This window comes from Rhinopithecus bieti, unplaced genomic scaffold, assembly GCF_001698545.2.
Source record: "Rhinopithecus bieti isolate Rb0 unplaced genomic scaffold, ASM169854v2 scaffold_13112, whole genome shotgun sequence".
Lineage (NCBI taxonomy): Eukaryota > Metazoa > Chordata > Mammalia > Primates > Cercopithecidae > Rhinopithecus > Rhinopithecus bieti.
In genome coordinates this window covers 2,576,330-2,582,108 of record NW_016807891.1, presented here as the reverse complement: position 1 = coordinate 2,582,108, position 5,779 = coordinate 2,576,330, and positions in this window count along the sequence as shown.

Sequence of the window (5,779 nt, the reverse complement as noted above, 5' to 3'; positions counted from 1 at the left end):
ATATATATATATAAAAAGAGGAGTTTACTAAGTATTAACTTACACAATCACAAGGTCCCACAATAGGCTGTCTGCACGCTTGAGGAACAAGGAGAGCCAGTCGGAGTCCCAAAACTGAAGAACTTGGAGTCTGATGTTCGAGGGTAGGAAGCATCCAGCACAGGAGAAAGATGTAGGCTGCGAGGCTAGGCCAGTCTCGCCTTTTCATGTTTTTTTCTTTTCTGCCTGCTTTATATTTCCTGGCAGCTGATTAGATTGTGCCCACCAGATTAAGGGTGGGTCTGCCTTCCCCAGCCCACTGACTGAAATGTTAATCTCCTTTTCAACACCCTCACAGACACACCCAGGATCCATACTTCGCATGCTTCAATCCAGTCAAGTTGACACTCCGTATTAGCCATCAAATAGATGATTCTTCCCTATAATAAAACATATCCTAAAATCAATAGTATTATAGCAAGACTACAGAACCCACTCATCCCCATCCTCCAATATTTAAATTTGCCATATGGATTTCTACTCTATTCCTACTTAGCTAAAGGCTGGCGAAGAAGGGAGTCTTGCCAGAAACTTGGCATCTTAAATAGGCTCTACAGTGGCAATTCCAGTAAGCACATTTTTGGCTGTTTTCCTCCTTCTGACCCTTCTTTTCCTCCAACACCACAGCCTTCTCTAACTCATTATCCTCTTCTCTTTCTTGAGCTCCTCCTCTCTCTCTGCCTGTTTGGGAGCTACCTCTCCACATCTGTTTTTATTCACTGGTTCGGTTATTTTTAAGTTGTGGAGCTGTTTGTTTCTGTACATTGATGTATTTTTGTGTCTCTATCTCTAGTGATCTTGAAAATGTTCCCCTTGTATATTATGCTTTTCTCAGTCCCCAAATATGCCTTTATCATCTTGTTCTGCAAAGTCTGGGCATATTAGCCAGTTCAAAGCTCACAAGCACTTTCAGAGAGTAAAGGCCAAGTGGTAGCTGGCACCTACTAGGAAAGCTGATAGGAAGTCATCTTTCATCTCTGCTTTTTCCTGCTTTACTTACCTCCTCTTGAACCCTCTTTATCTTCCATTTTCTGTCTCAGTCTTCAGCTTTCTTCCATTCTGTCTCAGCCAGAAGCAAAGAGAAATTTCTTACCCTCGTTCTTAAATTTTAAGCCAAGTCCATTATATGCCTCAGTGATTTTTCTTGGATACTATTGGCATCTGATTTAATTGGTTTGACATGAATAAATCTTGAGATTTACCTTTAGCCTTCTTTTTCTTTGTAATTCTTTGTTTGGCTGGTACTCAAGTCTTTATCTTCTTGGCAGTAAGTTTCTGAAAGGAAATACCTGGTTATCAAGGTAATACCTAAAGACCTCCTAGAATCTATTCACAATATTAGGCAAGTAGATTATACAAATTGATCCAGGTCTGCTTTCTTCCACTTTCCAATCAGCTTTCAGGTTCTGATAATAGAAATAGGCTAAGACAAGTTGGGTGCTGAGGGGAATAGGTGCAAAGTAATTATCGTTGGTAGTCCATATATAGACATTTTAGTATGTGTTTATAAATATCCATTTCTCTTTTTTAGATAATTTGGCTTTGTATCTCGAAAGTCCAGTTAAAGGAAATGTGGGCCTTTCCATTTAATTTTGGACATTCATATATTTCAGTGCTAGTGTAAAATTTAATTTGTATTCATTGGCTTTTCTTCTCTTATTCTTGGCACCAAATTTAACATAAATATCTCAATACCAATATGCTAATAGTAAATGAGTTATTTCATTTTCATTACCCAAACCTTCCATTTTATTTTGAAAGTTTGACTCCCCATCAATAGTTTTTCTTTTTCTTTTGATTATTTCTAAGATCTATGATCACAGCCTCCACTATATACTCAAATAGTGAGGCTGGGTGCAGTGACTCACGCCTGTAATCCCAGCACTTTGGGAGACCAAGGCAGGTGGATCATGAGGTCAGGAGTTCAAGAAAAGCCTGGCCAAAATGGTGAAACCCTGTCTCTACTAAAAATACAAAAATAAAAATAGCCAAGTGTGGTGGCACGTGCCTGTAATCCCAGTTACTTGAAAGACTGAGGCAGAGAATTGCTTAAACCCTGGAGGGAGAGGTTGCAGTGAGCCGAGATCGCAACACTGCACTCCAGCCTGGGCGACAGAGCGAGGCTACGTCTCAAAAAAAATAGTAAAAAAAAAAAATAATAATAATGAAGAAATTAGGCAGCATAAAAGGTTTAAGGAAACCTCTGCCCTTATTCTAATTTATCTGAAAATAAATGATATTTGACATTCAACTATATAGGTCACTCTTTCCTCCAGTTAACTTTAAAATTATCTGTGTATTAAGATGGGGTCACCTTGCCACTATCTATTTGGCTAGGGCTCAAGTCTGTCTATTTTTTGCTCTTTAGGGATCTAGGTCCCTGTTCTGTATGGGTTTGCCTCCTGCAGAATTACTTTTCCTGAACTTTGATGCTATAGCATTAGTCAGCTTAGAGAGATGTTATAAGAAAAGGCCTAGGAGACATAACCTCTGGAGATGTTATTGTTATTGATGCTGTTCACTACATCAGAGAGGGCCCACTTTATGACCATGCCCGGGAGAGATTTCTCATAGATCTCAGCACCAGAAATAACCACACCTACTGAACATATGGACGCTGTATATCGTAAACTGATCATGTTTTTTTCCTTTGAGCTAAATTTGTAGCCATTTTCTGGCAAGCACACTGAGCCATATGCATTCTAACCTTACTTTAGGTTCCATCTTATTTTTTCTATATTCATTTTTTCCTTGATCTCAGTTTTCTTGATTAATGTTTTGTATGTTTTGATGTAGCTATTTATAGTAAGACATTGCACTTCTGTTTGGGTGGGAGAGGTACTATCAATAAACAAAACAAGCCAATAAAATCACATTGCCTGTTACTTGCACATGTAAGGACAACCCTATAGGTTGCATAGGTATATATCCTATAGGTATACTTTTAGGCAGATATATCAATTTGAGAAAAGCTAAGCTGCAATATAGAAAATTATGAACATTGAGGAATCACTAGGTTTATGTTTGTACTTTAAACCTTGTTAATTTTAGCGATAATTTTATTAGAGATAAAATTAATAAGCTTGAAAGAGAAACATAAAGTTACATATCTAAATATGCGAAAGAAGGCAACCTCCATACATTATGTTAAAATATTTTGTTAATCATAATGTTATAATTTTATAGGTAATACTGAAATTGTCCCAACAAAATTATTACTTGTGATTTTCAGCACTTGTCTTAGCTAGTTCTTAAATTATTATTATTCAATTATTTTAATAAATTACTCACCTAGAGTTATTTTAAATTTATTATTTAGAAATGCCTTATAATATATTTATGATGTTTAAAAACTATTTACATGTCATTCATTCTCATACTATTTAACATCATGTATGTACTCTCTAACTACTATTGCATGCTAGAGACATTCTGAAATTCTTCCAGATATCCTTGTGGTCCTCTGCATTGCTTCAGGCTGTGGAATATTTACAGCCATGTGTACACTATTAGGAATCTTCTGCTTCTAAATCTGAAACTTAAAATATTGGCACCACCACAGCTAAAGTACTGTTTAATAGAAAGGCTGGATATAGACATGAAATATATCTGATAGACTTATAAATGGAATACTGTAAATGACATACAATGTTTTCATGCCACATGGCTGTAGATGCCAAGGGAGCTGGCCACTTCCAATGAGTTATAGTTAATAAGTTTCATCAATGAAAGCAAATATGGCCAAGTAATTTGCTATTTGGAAACAATCTTCCTTCAGTTAACTACTGATTATCACCACATAGTTGTTTTGATCATAGACAACGTGCTCTATTTATGTAGGCTACAATTTTTTAAAAAGTTTCATAGACCTATAAACGAGCAGTTAACAATTAAAAATTATTTTTTAAGATGGGAATACTTATGACAATGACAAAATGCTTGAAGTGCTTTCTCCTATGATTTCATTCATTTATCAGAATATTATTATTTCAAATTTACATGTGAGAAACTAATAAAGAATTCATCCAAGGTCAAATAACCAGTAAGTCTGGTAGCAGGGATGTGTACCAAAGCCCTCTGACTTCAGCTTCCATTCTGTTTCCAGTATTCTGCCGTAAAGGTCAATTATATGTTAACTATAATATCCAGCATTGCTCAAGAGCATCATTAACTGTTGTTAAATAAAGTTTAATGGAAACTGTAAGTATTAATATGTAATTCGGACTCTTTCATAACTGTAGTAATTAATATAAAGCGTAATATTTTTAAAATTTTAGATTTGTGTCAAATCCTCTTTATGGAACACATTTGTCATTCTTTCAGCCTGAGTAATATGAAAAGTTCCCTGCTGCTGTTTGTCTTGATTCACTCCATATAGAATTACCTCTTTCAGAAGCAGTTCATCACAAATTAATGTCTGAAATTTGGAGCATGTTTTTCTTGCTCTTATTAATACCACTAAAAAAGTAAAAAGATATTTGAGATAATTGGTGATGTCCAAAGAATAAAACATTGATTTCTTTGTAAACATAGCTAGTTGAAAATTACCTATGTTATTTTTAAACTGCCTGGGTAAAGGATATTGCTTCATTAATTAACATTTAGGAGGTTCAGATGGCTCAGTAACTGGCCTTAACATAACCTCACTAATAGAATAACATAAAAGTTTGGGTTTACTCCTCCTTTACAGGGCTCAACAATAGTGTCAAATTTCAGACACAGAACTAATGTAGCGTTCCTTAGTGGAATATGGCATGCCTCAGTCCAGAACACACTTAGAATTATCTAGAATAATTATGATCATCCAAGGTCAATGAAGTGAGCATCCATGGAGGTAGAGCTGGATGTTGATCATTTTTAAAGCTCCCCACTTTGTTCTAATCTGTAGTCAGGGTTTAAAAACCATGAAATCTAGTGAGAACTTATATTGGAATGAATGGATTGTTTTCTCCGCCACAAAAAAACTCAGTGTATAATATTTTTCTTCAATTAGTAGCAAACATCTTTTGTACTGCATGTTGCTTTCTTTGAACAGGTAGTTATACAAACCTCTTGTTGCTCCCCAGGAATGTCCCCAAAGTGAATTTTTTTTAAACAAAAAAATTTTATTTTAAAATAATTGTAGATTCACAGGAAGTTGCAAAAGTAGCACAGAGACAACACACGTACTCTTCTCTCAGTTTCCACCAATGGGTGCATCTTATATAATTATAATACAGCATCAAAGACAGAAAATAGACAATAAGTATATATGATTCCATGTTATTTTATCATATGTGTAGATTCATCAGTCTCTATCATCAGGGCAATCAAGATATAGAACTATTCCTTTACCACAAAGATCTCCCTCAAATGACCCCTTTATGGCTGCACTCAATTTCCTCGCCTATACCATCCCTAACTCATGGGAAACACCATTTTTTCCTGTCTCTGTAATTTTATCATTTCAAGAATGTTATACAAATGTGCTCACATATAAATGTGTCATTTGATAATTTTTTTCACTTATTGTAATGTCTTTGAAATCCATCCAAATCATGACATGTATTAATAGTTTATTCCTTTTTATTGCTGTATTCCAGGTTTTGGCTATAACAACAACAACAACAACAAAAAACTGCTATGATAATGTTTCATTTCTCTGGGATAAATGCCCTGGAGTACAATTTCTGGGTTGTATGGTAAGCATATGTTTAATTACTTTAAGAAACAGTCAGTTTTCCACAGTGGCTTAACCATT